Source organism: Telmatherina bonti, assembly GCF_933228915.1.
Source record: "Telmatherina bonti genome assembly, chromosome: 16".
Taxonomy (NCBI): domain Eukaryota; kingdom Metazoa; phylum Chordata; class Actinopteri; order Atheriniformes; family Telmatherinidae; genus Telmatherina; species Telmatherina bonti.
In genome coordinates, this window is record NC_136614.1 from 33917622 (window position 1) to 33938316 (window position 20695).

General features: G+C 46.8%; 1 protein-coding gene across 5 annotated transcripts in view; it reads left to right on the top strand.

Moving 5' to 3' along the window:
• Positions 1-20695, top strand: part of enah (ENAH actin regulator) — a 158759-nt gene that overhangs the window by 75987 nt on the left and 62077 nt on the right. The gene's annotated exons all lie outside the window — the stretch shown is intronic.

Genomic DNA, 20695 nt, shown 5'->3' on the forward strand with positions numbered 1-20695 from the left:
GTGACGTTAAATCTGGCAGACCAGCTTCCTGCTGCAGAGCGGCGGGGTTAAACATCCGACTGTGAGCAGCAGGGTTCATGGAAAACCATCCGATGCTCTTCCACAGCTCTGAGGCTGAGAATGAAGGAACTTAATCAGCACATTGATCCAGATGCGAGCGGATCTGTTCTCCATCATGTGGAGTTTGTGTGCACTCTGAGGCACGTTGGTGCCGTTTCCTGCTGTGTTTGTTCCTGCTGTGTGTCATGTACATATGTGCATTATGTAACGTTGCAGTATGCAGCTGTGTGCATGTGTCCGTGACAGATTTCCGCTCAGGGACAGTACAGCTCGTCTTGTGAGACAAATCTCTGCACAAACAAAGCTTAAACTGCTTTAAACTGGGAAAAACCTGCCGTTTCCTTTAGAACTGGTTTTCCTGACAACATCTCGGCGTAAATATCTGGTCGCTGCAGTTGTTTGAGGATTTTCTGCTGTTACAGGATAAATAAACTCTATTTTTAGCCAGACCTCTGCATTTACAGTCGATTGCATCAGCTACAACGTGACTTTGTGCTCCAGCGGGTTTTCCTTCTATCCAGGCTCCAACGAACCTGAATCAAACGTGGGATACGGTATGAGATGTAAATCTTTTTATCATTTCATGGAAGATTTGAGCTCATTTTGAATCTGGTGCAGCAACGTGAGCGTGATGTTCTCCTGTTCCACCACGCTGCTGGTCTGATGCAGGATCCCAGCTGCTCCACAGTCCTGGATCCTGGTTTGTACTGGTGGAACTGGACTGCAGCAGACCAGTTCTCCTGTTCCACCATCAGGATGTGGTCCAGCATGGTGGAAGGTCTTCCCTGAAAGAGACGTTGTCTGGATGGGAGCAGATGTTTCAGCATTGATGGAGCTTCCCAGATGTGGAAGCTGCCCACGCCATCGGCACTAATGCAACCCCATCCCATCAGAGATGCAGGCTGATAACAAGCTGGATGCTCCCTCTCCTCTTTAGTCTGCAGGACACGCCGTCCATGCTGTCCACTAACTATTCCACATCTTCATCCAGGTTTCCACTCAGAACATTTTAGATGAGCTTTGGTCCAGAGAAGACGGCGTGTTTCTGGATCCTCTTCACATATGATGGAGCTTTAACCTGCAGGTGTGGATTTCAGCCTGAACTGGGAGGTTTCTGTAATCTTTCTGAGTCCATGCACTGGTTTCCAGTAGAATCATGTCTGGTTTTAACTCTTCATGTCTGATTCGGTCCCTAGTGACAGAAAATGACACGATTTAAATGATTTTAACTCCTCGAGCTTTTTTCTATCGCTGTCATCAGGATTCCAGCAGACGGAGGAGCAGCTCTGATAAATGATGAGTTTTGTGGCCTGAAAGCAGCCGTTTATAGTCAGAATTAATTCACTGATAAAAGAGGTTCATTAGTGACGTTTTCTGAGAAAGTAGTAGTGTTAATGTTGTTTCTGACAGTTTTTTGTTTCTTTATTCAACATGAGAGGGACGAACACTCAACGGATCCTGAAAAATTGTTTTTGACACATTCATTCAAACAAATGAGGAAAATTCACACAGTCCTGTCTTAGCCCATTCATACAGAGATTCCTTTTGATTCTCTGAATCTTCTGATGATATTCAACACTGTCGATGGAGGATCTTCAAAATCTGACGAAGATCTTTCCTAAAGTATTTCTCAGTTTTTAGATCCAGTTTGGTGACACTCTGTCCATCTTTCATCTGAGAGACTCTTCCTCTCTGAAATGCTCCTTTTATTCCCACTCATGTTGCTGACCTGTTGACAGTTAACCTGGTTAGTTTTCATTGTTTACTTTCCAACCTTTTGCTGCTGCATCAGATCCTAAATGAGCTCATATTTTCTTTGAAATGGAGAAAAGTCTCCGTGTCGTCGTCGGATATGTTGCGTGTGTTTTCTGTGGGATAAACCTTCTGGAAGGAAACCTCATCGTTCGGCAACTTTTCTCTAAAATGTGCAGATTTGACTCCTCAGTCAAGCTTTTGTAAATAAAACCAGCAGCTTCTATTTTCAGCGTCTCTGAACATCTGGTTGCAACATCTGACAATAATGGATCATTTATGAAGTTTGTAATGGTCCACTGGTCTAAACGTAACACGGACGACCTCACCATCCCAAGGTTCCTGCTTTGCATGCACACACACACACACACACACACACACACACACACACACACACACACACACACACACACACACACACACACACACACACACACACACACAGACTAGTCTGATTTCTGCAAACTGAGTAGGTTGCTGATGTTGAACAGATCCGTCCTTCTGAGGCGGCTTTAAAGAGGTTGAAGTGGGAAGCAGGGAGGTCTGCAGCATCCATTCCAGAAGGGGCGTGTCAAACTGCTGGTATCTGGCAGGTTTTTGTTGTTTCCTCTACCAACACCAGGGATGCACCAATACCAATACCAGCATCAGTATCGGCTCAATACCAAGCCTGTGTACTCATACTTGGTATTCATAAAAGTGTACCGATACCACACTAGTCAAGCCAGCGCGGATGTGTGTGATGACATGCTTCGGACATGTTTTAAAAGAAACAAATGCCTTGAGTGTTGAAATATTACATTTTTTGTTTCACTAAAAGCGAGATCTTTGTTTCAAAACCACACATTTATAGTTGTATTTAGGTAAAATGTGCCGAACCAACATAAAACTTGTTGAAATTTTTAGATCTGTAATGTTACTATATGTGTATTGGTGAGGTAACTTCAGAAAGGATGGGTCATTTATTACAACATAATGAAATCTTACACAGTTATAACAACAGTAATAACCATAGTCACAATAATGTTCACATAAACAGGTCTGGTATCGGCAGATATTCAAATTTCAGGTATCGGATCGGATCTGAACTCCCAAAAAGTGGATCGGTTCATCCCGAACCAACACAGCTGATTCACATCAGATGGATCCAGCGGCTTATTGTCAACATATTTATGGATTTCAGTCAGGTGTGTTGGAGCATGGAGACTACTAAAAGTTGCAGCATACCGGCCCTCGAGGACTGGAGTCTGACACCTGTGTACCTCATCTACACCTCTCATCACATCTGATCCCAACACTAGTTAACCCCCCCCTCCCGTCAGAAACATACTAAGAAATGCATCTTTAGGTTTAGTGGCTGTATTCCAGGTAACTATGATTAAAACCGTGTCAGTATTAATATCCGTTCTTCTGCTTCAGTGTGAAACGTTTTAAACCAGGAATCTCTGCGAACGACTTCATGTGGGTTTTCTATGAGACGATGCTGCTTCAGTAAAACAACTTTGTTGGATAGTTTATTTCTAAAGTAACCTGCAGGCTTTTCTTTGTATTCAGGATAAAAAGTCCCCAAGTGGTGGAACTTGTTTAGCTTCATACTTCATGGTATTTAATAATAATATTTTGGAACATGCAAAAAAAAACTTTGGTCTCATTATTACCCACCATTGATTATTATTGTTACTAGCCAAGCAGGGACAGATTTGGTTTGTGACTTGAAGTCTCTCTTGTTGATTTATCATCATTTTTACAAATGTATCAAAAACTCCCAATTGTTATTTAGCCTTGCCCCCCCCCCCCCCGTGATGATTCTGGGCCCCCACTGGGGAACCCGCCCCCCAGTTTGGGAACCATTGAGTTAACCTGATAGTGGTGTTTTTCATCACACTGATGGTGCAGAGATGTTTCTGCTGGGTTTGTAAGATGTGGAGAAACGGAGTCACAGAGACTCTGATGAGACCTTTCTGCGTTTTCTGCGTGCAGAAATGTGTTTCTGTCAGCAGCAACTTTCAGGTTTTACTGCAGTTTAACTTCATACGCAGGAAAGTCCCGCCAGGAGCACGACATCTGCGTTGCATGTCTGCTGCATCTGTTGTGTTTCAGCGTTTGGCTGCAGTGCTGCAGCCGCCTGCGGTTGTCTCTAACACAACACACCGTTGTCGTTGATCTTAAATGCAAAAATTTGCAAAGTTTGTGAAGAAGAAGAAAAAAGATGGAGGTAGTAATCCTGTCAGATGGCGAGTTGTTGAGTTTTATTAACAGAACTTTACAAGACGTCTGAGCAGCAAGTCTGTTTGTTTTTTCTGTCTTCCAACAAAGCTCTTCTATAAGTGAAGATGAACACTCGTCGACAAACTTCAAGGTTAACCTTTAGATGAATACGCAGTTCATTAGTTCAATGATGTTGGAAAAGAACGCAGTCACGGATCTGCAACACGTCCTGTGGATCCGTGTTGTTTGCAGCTGCAGCTCAGCAAACTATATGCAACACGAACGCCACACACGTCCTCACACGTCCTGGCGTGGACGCCACACACGTCCTCACACGTCCTGGCGCGGACGCCACACACGTCCTCACACGTCCTGGCGTGGACGCCACACACGTCCTCACACGTCCTGGCGCGGACGCCACACACGTCCTCACACGTCCTGGCGCGGACGCCACACACGTCCTCACACGTCCTGGCGCGGACGCCACACACGTCCTCACACGTCCTGGCGCGGACGCCACACACGTCCTCACACGTCCTGGCGCGGACGCCACACACGTCCTCACACGTCCTGGCGTGGACGCCACACACGTCCTCACACGTCCTGGCGCGGACGCCACACACGTCCTGGCGCGGACGCCACACACGTCCTCACACGTCCTGGCGCGGACGCCACACACGTCCTCACACGTCCTGGCGCGGACGCCACACACGTCCTCACACGTCCTGGCGCGGACGCCACACACGTCCTCACACGTCCTGGCGCGGACGCCACACACGTCCTCACACGTCCTGGCGCGGACGCCACACACGTCCTCACACGTCCTGGCGCGGACGCCACACACGTCCTCACACGTCCTGGCGTGGACGCCACACACGTCCTCACACGTCCTGGCGCGGACGCCACACACGTCCTGGCGCGGACGCCACACACGTCCTGGCGCGGACGCCACACACGTCCTCACACGTCCTGGCGCGGACGCCACACACGTCCTGGCGCGGACGCCACACACGTCCTCACACGTCCTGGCGCGGACGCCACACACGTCCTGGCACGAACGCCGCCCACGTCCTCACACGTCCTGGCGTGGACGCCACCCACGTCCTGGCGTGGACGCCACCCACGTCCTGGCGTGGACGCCACCCACGTCCTGGCGCGGACGCCACACACGTCTTGGCGTGGACGCCACCCACGTCCTGGTGCGGACGCCACACACGTCCTCACACGTCCTGGCGTGGACGCCACACACGTCCTGGCGCGGACGCCACCCACGTCTTGGCGCGGACGCCACACACGTCTTGGCGTGGACGCCACACACGTCCTCACACGTCCTGGCGTGGACGCCACACACGTCCTGGCGTGGACGCCACCCACGTCCTGGCGTGGACGCCACACACGTCCTGGCGCGGACGCCACCCACGTCTTGGCGCGGACGCCACACACGTCTTGGCGTGGACGCCACACACGTCCTCACACGTCCTGGCGCGGACGCCACACACGTCCTCACACGTCCTGGCGCGGACGCCACACACGTCCTCACACGTCCTGGCGCGGACGCCACACACGTCCTCACACGTCCTGGCGTGGACGCCACACACGTCCTCACACGTCCTGGCGCGGACGCCACACACGTCCTGGCGCGGACGCCACACACGTCCTCACACGTCCTGGCGCGGACGCCACACACGTCCTCACACGTCCTGGCGCGGACGCCACACACGTCCTCACACGTCCTGGCGCGGACGCCACACACGTCCTCACACGTCCTGGCGTGGACGCCACACACGTCCTCACACGTCCTGGCGCGGACGCCACACACGTCCTCACACGTCCTGGCGCGGACGCCACACACGTCCTCACACGTCCTGGCGCGGACGCCACACACGTCCTCACACGTCCTGGCGCGGACGCCACACACGTCTTCACACGTCCTGGCGCGGACGCCACACACGTCCTCACATGTCCTGGCGCGGACGCCACACACGTCCTGGCGCGGACGCCACACACGTCCTGGCGCGGACGCCACACACGTCCTGGCGCGGACGCCACACACGTCCTCACACGTCCTGGCGCGGACGCCACACACGTCCTGGCGCGGACGCCACACACGTCCTGGCGCGGACGCCACACACGTCCTCACACGTCCTGGCGCGGACGCCACACACGTCCTGGCGCGGACGCCACACACGTCCTCACACGTCCTGGCGCGGACGCCACACACGTCCTGGCACGAACGCCGCCCACGTCCTCACACGTCCTGGCGTGGACGCCACCCACGTCCTGGCGTGGACGCCACCCACGTCCTGGCGTGGACGCCACCCACGTCCTGGCGCGGACGCCACACACGTCTTGGCGTGGACGCCACCCACGTCCTGGTGCGGACGCCACACACGTCCTCACACGTCCTGGCGTGGACGCCACACACGTCCTGGCGCGGACGCCACCCACGTCTTGGCGCGGACGCCACACACGTCTTGGCGTGGACGCCACACACGTCCTCACACGTCCTGGCGTGGACGCCACACACGTCCTGGCGTGGACGCCACCCATGTCCTGGCGTGGACGCCACACACGTCCTGGCGCGGACGCCACCCACGTCTTGGCGCGGACGCCACACACGTCTTGGCGTGGACGCCACACACGTCCTCACACGTCCTGGCGCGGACGCCACACACGTCTTGGCGTGGACGCCACACACGTCCTGGCGTGGACGCCACACACGTCCTGGCGTGGACGCCACACACGTCCTGGCGTGGACGCCACACACGTCCTCACACGTCCTGGCGCGGACGCCACACACGTCTTGGCGTGGACGCCACACACGTCCTGGCGCGGACGCCACACACGTCTTGGCGTGGACGCCACACACGTCCTGGCGCGGACGCCACACACGTCCTGGCGCGGACGCCACACACGTCCTGGCGCGGACGCCACACACGTCTTGGCGCGGACGCCACACACGTCGTCACACGTCCTGGCGCGGACGCCGCCCACGTCCTGGCGCGGACGCCACACACGTCCTCACACATCCTGGCGCGGACGCCACCCACGTCCTGGCGCGGACGCCGCCCACGTCCTGGCGCGGACGCCGCACACGTCCTGGCGCGGACGCCGCACACGTCCTGGCGCGGACGCCGCCCACGTCCTGGCGCGGACGCCACACACGTCCTGGCGCGGACGCCACACACGTCCTCACACGTCCTGGCGCGGACGCCGCACACGTCCTGGCGCGGACGCCGCACACGTCCTGGCGCGGACGCCGCACACGTCCTGGCGCGGACGCCGCCCACGTCCTGGCGCGGACGCCACACACGTCCTGGCGCGGACGCCACACACGTCCTCACACGTCCTGGCGCGGACGCCGCCCACGTCCTGGCGCGGACGCCGCCCACGTCCTGGCGCGGACGCCACACACGTCCTGGCGCGGACGCCACACACGTCCTCACACGTCCTGGCGCGGACACCACCCACGTCCTGGCGCGGACGCCACCCACGCCTCTGCAAGACGCCTCTGTTTAATAAAACTGTCAAACACAGCTGCTCCTCCAGAAAATGCACAATTTTTTTTGTTGTTCAATGAACCAAAACTGGATAAACAGTCAACAAAACAACAGGAGTAAGTATGGACGACGTTCACGTCCCTCCGAAGACATTCAGAGACAGGAACAGGGTGGGATAAAGGCAGGAGTGATGACCAGGAACATCGGAGGAAAACACAGAAGTGAATAAAATGGAACAAAATAAAAGACTTAAATATCTACTCGTCCTTTTGTAAACATTATGATTCATGTGCTTTTTAACACGCCTGTTAAACTGCCAGACACTTCATGAACATCTTGTTTGTACTTACAGTTAATAACCAAAACAAATAAATATATTTATATTCAGTCCATATTAATTCCCTCCTGTTAAAGCCGTTTGCAGCAGCAGAAAATTAAATTTACAGGGACTGCGCCGCTACACGGCAGCTCCAGGGTCCAACGGGACCCCCTTCAGCCTGACTCGCACTGACGATAGAATAGAATAGAATAGAATAGAATGGAATTCATCCTGACAAACGAGACTTTGCACTGCTGGGACTCCTTTTCTCTAATCTTTTTTTCTACCTTTTCTTGTTCCCCTCTTTTGCAGCGTTTCTGTTTTTTAACCTGCTGTTTCTTTAGGCTCCGCCTCCGTCACGTTGTCATTTCTCTCATGTGTTTCCTCCTCTCAGTGGTGCAGCACGCTGCATACAGAGCCGGAGGAAAGGTCTGAGAACCGCACAGTCCCTTTTAAAACACCAGATTTACCCCGAATCGGTCACTCCTCCTGCCATCATACCTGCTTGTATGTGGTCATAAGTGCATTGGGATTAATGTGATGATCACTAATGATCATGTTAATCGCTAATGATGTAAAATACTTCTGTCAGTAACATTTAATAGAGTTGTGATTCACACTGCGACACTTTAAATGGAGAAGTAAGCTTTTAGTGGAAGTTTTTCTCAGTCCAGGAGAAATCTGCAGCCTTTTACAGGAAACAATTACCCGGATCAATAACTAGTGAAAACAGATCAATGCGTGACCTTAACAAAAGGGCTCTGGGATGACAACCCTTTCTTCCATTAGCATCTGTCACCAGTGAGCTGGTGTGGTTGCACTGGCCACTCTGGTACCATCAGCAGGTCCTGTTGTTTGTTTAATGGGGTTGGGATCACATCATGTGGAAACACTAGATCAGAATGGATCACGTCACGTGGAAACACTAGATCGGAATGGATCACGTCACGTGGAAACACTAGATCGGAACGGATCATGTCACGTGGAGACACTAGATCGGAAAAGATCACGTCACATGTAAACACTAGATCGGAAAAGATCACGTCACATTGAAACACTAAATCGCAATGGATCGCATCACATTTGAACATAGATCGGAACGGATCACGTCACATGTAAACACTAGATCGGAAAGATCACGTCACATTGAAACACTAGATCAGAAAGATCACGTCACATTGAAACACTAAATCACAATGGATCGCATCACATTTGAACATAGATCGGAACGGATCACGTCACGTGGAAACACTAGATCGGAAAAATCACGTCACATGTAAACACTAGATCGGAAAGATCACGTCACATGTAAACACTAGATCGGAAAGATCACGTCACATGTAAACACTAGATCGGAAAGATCACGTCACATGGAAACACTAGATCGGAAAGATCACGTCACATGGAAACACTAGATCGGAAAGATCACGTCACATGTAAACACTAGATCGGAAAGATCACGTCACATGTAAACACTAGATCGGAATGGATCACGTCACGTGGAAACACTAGATCAGAACGGATCATGTCACGTGGAGACACTAGATCGGAAAAGATCACGTCACATGTAAACACTAGATCGAAAAGATCACGTCACATTGAAACACTAAATCGCAATGGATCGCATCACATTTGAACATAGATCGGAACGGATCACGTCACATGTAAACACTAGATCGGAAAGATCACGTCACATTGAAACACTAGATCAGAAAGATCACGTCACATTGAAACACTAAATCACAATGGATCGCATCACATTTGAACATAGATCGGAACGGATCACGTCACGTGGAAACACTAGATCGGAAAGATCACGTCACATGTAAACACTAGATCGGAAAGATCACGTCACATGTAAACACTAGATCGGAAAGATCACGTCACATGGAAACACTAGATCGGAAAGATCACGTCACATGGAAACACTAGATCGGAAAGATCACGTCACATGTAAACACTAGATCGGAAAGATCACGTCACATGTAAACACTAGATCGGAAAGATCACGTCACATGTAAACACTAGATCGGAAAGATCACGTCACATGTAAACACTAGATCGGAAAGATCACGTCACATGGAAACACTAGATCGGAAAGATCACATCACATGTAAACACTAGATCGGAAAGCTCACGTCACATTTAAACACTAAATCGCAATGGATCGCATCACATTTGAACATAGATCGGAACGGATCACGTCACGTGGAAACACTAGATCGGAAAGATCACGTCACATGTAAACACTAGATCGGAAAGATCACGTCACGTGGAAACACTAGATCGGAAAGATCACGTCACATGTAAACACTAAATCGGAAAGATCACGTCACATGTAAACACTAAATCGCAATGGGTCGCATCACATTTGAACATAGATCAGAACGGATCACGTCACGTGGAAACATTGACCTGAGATCTTTATTAGGAATGATTTCAGTCAGAGTAAAAACAAATCTGTATGTTTAACTTTTTATTACATTTTATAGAAATGTCTTTGAACCGGAAATCAGAACTGTCTTTCTATAAACAAACATTCACACGGCGATATGGATGCTAATCCTTTTGAAACACTATATCGGAATGGATCACATCACATGGAAACACTAGATCGGAATGGATCACGTCACGTGTAAACACTAGATCGGAACGGATCACGTCACGTGGAAACATTAGATCGGAAAGGATCACATCACGTGTAAACACTAGATCGGAACGGATCACATCACGTGGAAACACTAGATCGGAACGGATCACGTCACGTGGAAACATTAGATCGGAATGGATCACGTCACGTGTAAACACTAGATCGGAACGGATCACATCACGTGGAAACACTAGATCGGAACGGATCACGTCACATGGAAACACTAGGTCGGAATGGATCACGTCACATGTAAACACTAGATCGGAAAGATCACGTCACATTGAAACACTAAATCGCAATGGATTGCATCACATTTGAACATAGATCAGAACGGATCACGTCACGTGGAAACATTGACCTGAGATCTTTATTAGGAATGATTTCAGTCAGAGTAAAAACAAATCTGTATGTTTAATTTTTTATTACATTTTATAGAAATGTCTTTGAGCCGGAAATCAGAACTGTCTTTCTATAAACAAACATTCACACGGCGATATGGATGCTAATCCTTTTGAAACACTAGATCGGAATGGATCACATCACATGGAAACACTAGATCGGAATGGATCACGTCACGTGTAAACACTAGATCGGAACGGATCACGTCACGTGGAAACACTAGATCGGAACGGATCACGTCACTTGGAAACACTAGATCGGAATGGATCACGTCACATGTAAACACTAGATCGGAACGGATCACGTCACGTGGAAACACTAGATCGGAACGGATCACACGTCACGTGGAAACACTAGATCAGAACGGATCACGTCACGTGGAAACACTAGATCGGAACGGATCACGTCACGTGGAAACACTAGATCGGAACGGATCACGTCACGTGGAAACACTAGATCGGAACGGATCACGTCACTTGGAAACACTAGATCGGAATGGATCACGTCACATGGAAACACTAGATCGGAACGGATCACGTCACGTGGAAACACTAGATCGGAACGGATCACGTCACTTGGAAACACTAGATCGGAATGGATCACGTCACATGTAAACACTAGATCGGAACGGATCACGTCACGTGGAAACACTAGATCGGAACGGATCACACGTCACGTGGAAACACTAGATCAGAACGGATCACGTCACGTGGAAACACTAGATCGGAACGGATCACGTCACGTGGAAACACTAGATCGGAACGGATCACGTCACGTGGAAACACTAGATCGGAACGGATCACGTCACTTGGAAACACTAGATCGGAATGGATCACGTCACATGTAAACACTAGATCGGAACGGATCACGTCACGTGGAAACACTAGATCGGAACGGATCACGTCACATGGAAACACTAGATCGGAATGGATCACGTCACATGTAAACACTAGATCGGAACGGATCACGTCATGTGGAAACACTAGATCGGAACGGATCACACGTCACGTGGAAACACTAGATCGGAACGGGTCACGTGGAAACACTAGATCGGAATGGATCACGTAACGTGGAAACACTAGATCGGAACGGATCACGTCACGTGGAAACACTAGATCGGAACGGATCACGTCACTTGGAAACCCTAGATCGGAATGGATCACGTCACATGTAAACACTAGATCGGAACGGATCACGTCACGTGGAAACACTAGATCGGAACGGATCACACGTCACGTGGAAACACTAGATCGGAACGGATCACGTCACGTGGAAACACTAGATCGGAACGGATCACGTCACGTGGAAACACTAGATCGGAACGGATCACGTCACGTGGAAACACTAGATCGGAACGGATCATGTCACTTGGAAACACTAGATTGGAATGGATCACGTCACATGTAAACACTAGATCGGAACGGATCACGTCACGTGGAAACACTAGATCGGAACGGATCACGTCACATGGAAACACTAGATCGGAATGGATCACGTCACATGTAAACACTAGATCGGAACGGATCACGTCACGTGGAAACACTAGATCGGAAAAGATCACGTCACGTGGAAACACTAGATCGGAACGGATCATGTCACGTGGAAACACTAGATCGGAAAAGATCACGTCACATGTAAACACTAGATCGGAAAGATCACGTCACATGGAAACACTAGATCGGAAAGATCACGTCACATGTAAACACTAGATCGGAAAGATCACGTCACATGGAAACACTAGATCGGAAAGATCACGTCACATTGAAACACTAAATCGCAATGGATCGCATCACATTTGAACATAGATCGGAACGGATCACGTCACGTGGAAACACTAGATCGGAAAGATCACGTCACATGTAAACATTAGATCGGAAAGATCACGTCACATGGAAACACTAGATCGGAAAGATCACGTCACATGTAAACACTAGATCGGAAAGATCACGTCACATTGAAACACTAAATCGCAATGGATCGCATCGCATTTGAACATAGATCGGAACGGATCACGTCACATGGAAACACTAGATCGGAAAGATCACGTCACATGTAAACACTAGATCGGAACGGATCACGTCACGTGGAAACACTAGATCGGAACGGATCACGTCACATGTAAACACTAGATCGGAAAGATCATGTCACGTTGAAACACTAAATCGCAATGGATCGCATCACATTTGAACATAGATCACGTCACGTGGAAACATTGACCTGAGATCTTTATTAGGAATGATTTCAGTCAGAGTAAAAACAAATCTGTATGTTTAATTTTTTTATTACATTTTATAGAAATGTCTTTGAACCGGAAATCAGAACTGTCTTTCTATAAACAAACATTCATACGGCAATATGGATGCTAATCCTTTTGAACCAGAGTTGAGTAGAAAGTAGTCTCCGATAAGCGTGATCTATTTTACCCGTCATCGCCAAACGTTCTCTGATAACATCCTTATTGGAAACGTGATTTTGTGCTAATCATCCAATGTTGGAATATCTGGTTGGAACCAGTTCTGAGTCAGGGCCGTCTTCCCTCCCATATGTAATATCTTTGTTGCTTCTTTCAGTTACTTCTTTTTGTCAGATGAAAAGATTTCCTGCTCTCATAAATACTTTTTACATCTTAGAATAATTTTCTTTATTTGAGTTTGTCTGGACAAGATTGTTGTTATTTATCGGTTTGGTTTCTACGTTGCATTTTCTCACCAGAGGAAGCCTGCAGTGCAGAACGCCACCTTTTGACAAGGCAAACAGGTGAATGAATTTTGGAAGTGTGTGTGTGTGTGTGTGTGTGTGTGTGTGTGTGTGTGTGTGTGTGTGTGTGTGTGTGTGTGTGTGTTTCTTTTTATGGAGTGCACAGAGGAATGTGTGAGTAACAAAACACAGAATAGTTTCCATGTGAGAGAAGATCCTCAACATGGTCCAATGATGTGAAAAAGCTGCGTGTTTGCTTGTAAGGAGTTGATTTATGGAAAATACTATTCGGTCTGGTGAGGGTCATAGTCTGTAAACACTGGACTCACCAGCATCTCCTTCATCTTCTTGTCTTATTAAAACAAGCCTCCCCCCTTCGCTCGAAAACAGGAAGCTGGCAGATCGAAGCAGCAACCTTCAGTTTCAGAAACATTGCTTCAGTTTCAGCTTTTTATCTCCAAACGGGCTGCAGGGAAGGGAGGGTGGATCACAGACTGCCAGCCAAGCGGCTGTCTTTGTGTTGCTCTGACCAGTTATTGCTTTAAGGACGACCGGGGAGAGAAAAAATAGGCTTCAGATATGCAGGCAGACGTAATATTAAAAAGGTCTGCGCTGATTGATGGGGAGATATTTTTTAATCAAAATGTTCTCTTCTGTTGAATTAAGATTTATGCAGATTTCATTAAACTTACAGTAAAAAGAGCTCATGAACCTGGAAGCATTTCTAGTTTAAAAGTCTCCCCAGTAGTTAGTTTTTATTTTAGCAATATAATATTAGCATAAGAAGACCCTCCTAAAAACTGTTCTGTAAAATTAACAATATAATCTGGTGAAAAATGACCCCAAGTTAGAGGTAATATCTAAATGCTGTTAGATATTACCTCACACCAACCACAAACAGTCAGGCCTTCATGCCTTTATGATGTTTGTTGTCCAACATAGTGGTTTCCAAAATAACATATGCTGGTGTTCGCAACCCCCCCACCCACCTAAACTCCTCGCCAAGGTGAATTAGTACCCGTAATAAGTTTGTTTATGGACATCAGATGATTAAAAACTAGATGTAAAGCTGGAAAACTGTCAGAAATGTCACAAATGACTGGACTGGTATCATGAAAAGGCCCGAGTCAGCAGTTTCTGCTGAGGACGTCTGGTTGCATCAGACATCTTCTACACACAGCAGATGTTTATTTCTACTCAGTTTTACATCTACATTCACTTAAGAGACGGGAGTTCATGTTTGTTTGGAACAGAAGTGTGTGTGTGTGTGTGTGTGTGTGTGTGTGTGTGTGTGTGTGTGTGTTTTGGGTGTGCATGCTGTTTGAAGGAGATTATTATGTCACATGTGTTTCTGTGTTTTTAAATCGATACCTTGCTGTGTGGACGCTTTATGTAAATTTGCAGAAATTGTTTTTTTTTCATGTAAAGCAGGTTTTGTTGCTGTTTGCATGAAAAGTGATTTATAAATAAAGTTTGTTTTTATTATTTGGAGCAGAAAAACCTGAACAAACTAGTGGGGAAAGCCAGCTCTGTAGTCCTTTTTATTACCATCATCATTAACTGCTGGTTAATATGCTGATGTCACTGCAAACTCTTATTGAACTTGTCCCTTTTTACAGGATCATAGGAATTTCCCAGCGGTGGGACTAATAATGAAAGAACCAAGATAAACTCAGTTTGATGCTTTCAGAAAACACCTAAACCCCTAAAATCAGTTTATTTGTTTGAAGTTGTGACGAAATCAGGTTTTTAATCAGGAACTTTGTGTTTTAAGCATTAATGCTTCAAACAAATATCACATGTATACAACAGATAAGCTTGGTTGCATTAACACATTAATATTGACACCTAAAGAAATCTCGGATTAATATATTCAGGTTTTTTTTACAATGATCTGACGACCCCCTCAAACCCAGGGATCCCTGTGGCGGTCAGGACTCCCAGCTTGGAAAAAAACTGGTCTAACTTATCTGTCATCTCCTCATCATCACATCTTCATGATGTACTGTCTAATATTTTTCTCCATGACTAAGCTTTAGTGTACGGAAAGGAATAAATGATAGAATCATGTGCATCTCTCTGTGTTATATAAGTCGCTGTGTGGAGTTGTAGCTCTGAGCTGGAATAACATAATAACCATCTGTACCGTGCTGTTGTTGTTAAACTGAAGAAGCCTCTTAATGAACCACTTTCACATTCTCCTTGGCACAAACAGCTCCAGGGGCCCCGCAGTCGTCCCCAGCATGGAGCCAGCCAGATTTCTCACCCAGCAGATGGTCGCCAAGCAGATTGAACTCTCCATTACAGACTTACAGAAGACGTGCAGCATCTTGCTAAGCTGAGATTCCCCAAGAAGTAGCTGGATAGATTGTAAGACGTAGTTTAGTTTACATGCGCAGACGTTCACATCAGCCTTTCTGATCCGAATCTAAATCCATTTGCTCTGAAACTCTGCTTTGTTTGTGGAAATGTAAATACACCAAACAAATTCTGATTTGGATCGAAGAAGTGGACTCGGTCAGCCAACAAACAGGTTTCAATCCGTTCAAGCGGACTACTAAAAAAAAAAAGTCACTTCCTGCATGTGGTGTAGCATTGCATTATAGGTAATTTCCTATGTATTTACCCACCCACTATGGCATTAAGCGTCCTCTGCCTCGTCTGATGTTCATACTGCGTCCATTGTTGCAGTGTAATTCTGCATTATACTTGCAGAAGACACAATAAAAAAAAAACCTCACAACTCTCCATGTTTACCTCACAACAGAGTTTTCTTCTTCACGCAGGTCAAGTCTTTTCTTTTGCTAAATACTAGTGCAGCGCCAACTTTGGTGAGAATGAGAATATATTGTTCTAATCGAGTTTGTTTTTAATACAAACTTTCAAGAGCTCAACATTATTGTACATTTAGATGTTAAGAAAAATAGAAACATTAAACTCTTTTAAAAAAAAGTTCACGGAAAATGTAGCAAAGCACAGAAATGCCAGGATCACATTGCTTCAATAAATACGAGAAAATAACAACAAACAAAGCAACTAGTGCGCTAACGTGACATTTGCCATTATAAATACTGCCGTGTTTTATGAATCTACTTGTCACACGACTGTAAGACGATGATAGTGTCACATGTAAGCACTGGATCGGAACAGATCACTTCACATGAAAACATTTGCATTAGAGATGTAAGGATGTCGCTGTATGGAACAAACAGCCGTGGATTTCAGAGTTTTAGAAAAGAAAATGAGGGAGAAAAGCTTTTAAAAGCCATATTAAATTCTCCACAGAAAGTAGAAAACCCCCAAAAATACTACATGGCTGCCTTGCATACATCGCAATTCTCGTAAAATCTCGCCAGCCAAACGGGATTTTACAAGAACTGAGGCTAACTTCGCACTGTTCAATTGAAACACCTGCAAATCGCAACTGTTGTTTGTCAAAACTCAGAAATATTGCTTATATTTTGCGAAAAAATGTGATGGAAACTCAACTTGTCACGTCCGCTAACACCAGAAGCTGTTAACAGTCGATGGCCGCTAGCTTTTTGCCTCCCAACATGGCAACGTAAGAAAAAAGTTTCTGTTTCTTCAAAACAAACTCACTTGTGAAAACAAAAAGGGTTTTTACATGGTAATAGTTAAAATATTGTAAATTTCAACATAATTAATATTAAAAGGAAACTTTCAGGATTTTTTTTAGTTAAAAGGAAACAAGCTGGATGTGTTTAAAGCTGTAAACATTCCTGATGGTATATTACTGCCATCAGGTGTGTTATCCTGCTGGAAAAGACTACAAGATGACTTAAAATCTCAGATAATATGAGATTATTGTCAGTTAGTCTGCAATTTGACATTTTCTGTTCAACTTCTGTTTGGCAGCAGGAGATATGATGACGCGATCGGAACATGAAGCGACATGTTTAGTCCGTACACAAGTTAGTTTAAAGCTTTTTAAAACTCTAAATCCTTTTATTTTGAGATTTTAACTTTCCGCTTGGACGTGGTAGTTCGGGCCCCACTTAAAGGGATATGCCCACCAGCAACACCAGCATCCTTCTGCAGCCAGTCTCCTCTCTGAGATCTCTCCAACCAGTAAAAGTTAAGCTATGTCACGTAGGTCTATGGCGGCGTAACACGCACCTCTTCCAAAACTGACAAGATGTAGTGCTTGTAGTGCGATTACACAGAAATGCTCCCTTGTGGTTGGTCAGTTTGTGTTTCTGGATCTTCTCGCTGAAGTTATGTGGTGACCACAGAAGAGAAACTGCAACGGTACGTCGCTTCGATGTCAACAGCGTCGGCTCCTGCGGCGCAACCGTACGCAGTAGCTGCGTGAGCAGAAATCCAGCATTAGTCGATAGTTGAGTCATCTTGTGTCTTGCTCTTTGCTTTTTGTCCTTTTTCTTCCTGCATGTCTTTGCTAAATCAGCCAGTGTTAAAAAACAGTGTCCAGTTTCTGTCATGTGACACGGTGCCGTTAAGCAAAACTCGGCTGGATCGGCTTCAGGCTGAAACATATGGAGAATATATGCTAGGTCTGGGCGATTAATCGGATTTTAATCTCAGTACGATCTGGGTTTTCAACGATGATAAAAATAAAAGGGTGTGATTATTTTTCTCTCTGCAGTTTCCTCTCCTGCTGTCTTCAGCTGCTAATCGAGCGTCTCTGGCGTTGCAGCGCTGTGCTGTAAACTCCTCCCACAGCCGCTTTGCTTTCATTCAGACACTGTTGCCAACTTGGCGACTTTCTCGCTAAATCTGGAGACTTTTATTGTTAAAAGCAACAAATCTAGCAGCTTTTACTGGAGTTATTAGAGACTTTTCTGGTGTTGTGGCGACTGACTTGAAGGCACATATTGTTCTGCAGTTACTGTAAGGAAGGAGCAGCGGGAGCCTCTCCCGTCCTAAAGCACTCCCAGGCGGCCAGTCTCAGTCGGCTCCGGCTGCAGGTCAATGTAGAATAACTGCAGTAGGTTGTGGAAGTTCACCTAAACATAGTTTATACCATTGTCAGTGACAACTGGTTGCATTATTTTCCTATACATAGTTTGGTGAGTTAAACACTGTAATATCCCTCCGTTACGGGGCGTTACCATAGCAACGCGTTAACCAGCTGGTTCAGATCAGCCGTCTTTTAACAGGTGGATGAGAGAAACATGCTGCAGCCTGACAGCAGTTGTTTGGTATAAAACGTACATCAACGCCAACATAAAATAGTTCCTATTTAAGCGGTAAAAGCAGATTAAACAACTCGGAACCGTCCATTAGACGGTTATAATGCACAACACGGAGTCTAGAACATCACGACGCGCTGCGTTGTTTATAAATACTGGATAATTGGGTTAAATAATCGAGATCTCAATTTCAGTAAAAATAATCATGATTATAATTGTTGTCATAATTGAGCAGCCCTAGTATATGCATAAAGTATACTGATGTTCTAAGTCTACCTGATTGGACAGTCTCACCACCTTCTCTCTAAGGACGGGAACGGTTTCAGACTTTGCTGTTGATTTTCCTGCCATGTTTTTTTTTTTTTTTAAAGGAACCTTTTCATGGTGAGAAGGAGAGAATGCAAAGAAAGCTGAAGTTGCAGATACAGACAAGGATACAAAGGGACACTTCTTCCCTGGTCCCATAGAAACAGAGCCCCCCCCCCCCCCCCCCCAACCCCAGCTGTCCAGAGGGAGTTTGTTTTTACAGGTCACACGGTTGAGACCACGGTGTAAACATTTTAGGATATTGCTGCTGCCAACCTTGCACCTCATCGGTCTGGCATGCACTCGTGCTGGTTTTGTCGAGACGGGATCCCTCCAACCCCGCTTCCATCGGCCCACCTGCCCCACTTTTCTGTTTATTAATGAACCCGTGGTCTGTGGGATCACAACTGGCTGGCAAAGTGGCAGACTGCACAGCTGGATAACAGCAGAAAGAAGAAATGGAGGAGCTGCTGTAGAGAAAATTCAGTTTGTGCTCAGCAGTAAATGCAGAAAGGAAAGAAGAGTCTGAGTAAAGTTTAACAAATAAAGGCAGTGGTTTGGTAAAACAGGACGACTCTGAGGCCTCATCACCACAAACATGCCTGCAACAGCAAGAGTTCAGCGGTTCCAGGATCAGCGGAAGATAAGCCATACTCTCATCATCCTGAGGAGTGAGTAGTCACCTTCGGGATTCCTCTGAAAGCTCTAGTTTCATGTTGGATTTACTTTGCTTGGTTTGTGTCTGATTTCCCAGCATTGGATCTGAACTGGGATCCTCTGGGTCCGTGGTGGATGGATAGCACCTAGAAATACGGAGAGATCTTAATGCGACATGCGACTTTTTTAGTTTTGTTGTATTTGCAGCCTGATGATTGTGCGTACGTAGCATCAGTGTGACGTGACGGCTGTGTGAATATAGACGAAGCCGTCCAGGCTGCACGTTTCAGACATCGTCCCGGCTGTCACATTCACAAATGAGTCATTTTATGGACTAAGAAATGTATTAAAGGGGAAAGCACACATATTTAGTGATATTTTTTAATGCAGAAACAAATCTTTATGACTTAGTTTGAGTCAAAACATGAGTTTTTTTTACTTTTAAATTCCACGTACAAATTTCCACGTGTACAGAGCAAAACCGCAGCATCGAGTCATATGGTGTGGTGATCGAATTGAGCCTATCAGGTCCACCAGATACAGCGGTGGCTGCAGCTCAGGGGGAACCGCTGTCATGTGTGTGATAAAGTAAAAGCACTTGGTATATAAAATGTATGAGTGTGTGTGAATGGGAGAGTGTGACACGTAGAGTTAAAGTGCTTTGAGTGGTCTAGAAAAGCGTTGTACACGTACAGTCCATTTACCTTGCTGGGACTGGGTTGGACCGAATTTTTCCTCCAGAACTGCTTTATTTCTTGGTGTCGTAGAATAAAGAAGGAGTTGAAAACATTCTTTAGACATTTCTCTCCATCAGAAGACGCTACACTGTAGTCAGCAGCAATACTGAGGTAGGCTGTGGTGGTTAAACCATGTCATGGTGGTACTGAGGGACCAAAGTGGGACGAAGATCGGATGGCGGTTCCAAAGTCCAAGAACCAGGTCCTAGTTTGTGTTTTTCCCACATTTTAAATGTTGC